This window comes from Myxine glutinosa, chromosome 1, assembly GCF_964187855.1.
Source record: "Myxine glutinosa chromosome 1, kmMyxGlut1.1, whole genome shotgun sequence".
In the NCBI taxonomy this organism is placed as follows: Eukaryota; Metazoa; Chordata; class Myxini; order Myxiniformes; family Myxinidae; genus Myxine; species Myxine glutinosa.
The window spans coordinates 391,379,078-391,380,903 of NC_136261.1; the positions used below are offsets into that span (position 1 = coordinate 391,379,078).

General features: G+C 48.3%; 1 pseudogene; it reads right to left on the bottom strand.

Annotated features, from left to right (window-relative positions):
• Positions 1-337: 337 nt before the first annotated feature.
• LOC144889932 (U2 spliceosomal RNA) lies at positions 338-516 on the bottom strand (annotated as a pseudogene).
• Positions 517-1,826: the final 1,310 nt, after the last annotated feature.

Sequence of the window (1,826 nt, forward strand, 5' to 3'; positions counted from 1 at the left end):
TTACTTGGCCGACAGAATATTAGACCCCCCCCCCCACCCCCCATTACTTGGCCTACAGAATATTAGACTCCCCTCCCCCATTACTTGGTCTACAGAATATTAGACCCCACACCCACCCCCCCCATTACTTGGTCGACAGAATATTAGACCCCCCATCCCCCATTACCTGGTCCAACAGAATATAAAATGGCCCCTCCCCCATCACTTGGTCTACAGAATGCTAGCATGGTGGGTCGACACCCCCATTAATTGGCCCATCTCAAGTTAAAAACGAAAACTACATTTCTAAAAACGTTTTTGTTTTAAGAATCTTTTCTTTGTTTCAAGGTTCCCCCAAAGGGGGTGCACCGTTCCAGGAGGTACTGCAATACCAGGTCGATGCATGGGGTGGATGGAGCAAGCCCCTAATCCAACCCCCACTACCAAAAATCCATTTAATAGACTAGACCCGCATTGCGGGCCATATCAGCTATTAAACTGATAAGAACAGATTTATTAAAAAATTTAAAAATCAAAACACAACGTTTAAAAAAATTTAAAATTTCCCCCACAAAAGGGGTAAACAAAAAATAAAAAAAGAGAAAGGGACCCCGGAAATTTCCAGAAGATCATCCAGGGTCCAATAAGGGGCACAAAGCCAGAATATGTATGTTAAAATAATCAATAAAAATTTCCCCCACAAATGGGGGAATCAAATGTAAAATAAAAGGAGAAAGGAACCCCGGAAACTTCCGAAACATCATCCAGGGTCCAATAAAAGGCCACCAAGCCAGGTTTAAAAATCGCAGGACCAATCTATTATAGACACTCGCTCCTCGACATTTTGGCCACACAGTAAACAAAAAAAAGGACTCATGTGATTAAAAACGACACAATTAAAAACAAACATCAACAAATACAAGACAATACAAGACAATCAGGCTCCCTCGGCATACTGACGGTGGCCCGACATATGTTCAATGTATATATCTCGCGATCCCTTAATTGCGTCAATACAACACAATCTTCTCATCAGTCTGCGGTAAGGTCGTGAAATCCCCAAACGATTCAGGGCAGACTCATTGCCTGCGAACCACGACCCCAATGCCCCAACCACAAACCCGCACACCTGGACGTCCTTGCCCTCCGCTGCCAATGCTCGGCGCAACTCTGAATATTTTTCTTGTTTGGCCGTTGCACAGGCAGTGAGGGCATCAGGGCCATTGTCAAAGGGGACAGCCACATCCACAATGGTGATCTTGTTTCCCTCCACCACAGTGATATCAGGTCTTTCACGTGGGGAGGGATCACCAGGGACGTGTTGGTCAACAAAGACTTCCCCATGACAAATGGCCTTGACCAGGCGGTTCTGGATCATATTGTGCCGGCGACGGATGGGCATCATGCTCGGGAGACAGTGGTCCACGATGTGTGCCAGAGTCTCTCGAGGATAATCACACCGCCGGCACTTGATTGGGCAGGAGGGGTTCCACCGGTGTATGGCAGCATTCGTAGGCAGACAGTTGAGCCTCGCCCTGTGAATAAAACGCCAGTCGCAAAAACGCATGAAAGATCCCCCCCGAATCCATGAGGAGCCGTTGGCGAACCTGTCTCCCTTCAAGCAAGCGGCCACCTTCCCTTGGTCTGGCATAGCGAGCAACTGTTGGGCAAACTTCTCTCTGGTCCAGCTCCTCAGTGAAGCGCAGATTTCACCCGCGCCACACTCCTGGGATTGGGCCAGAGAGACCATTGGCTCGCCTGAAAGGGCGCGGCGGATAGTTATTTTCAATCTTCTCGCAGTAGCCCTCGCCCTTGACCAGAAGGTGGAAATTTGGCCGCTATTCCCA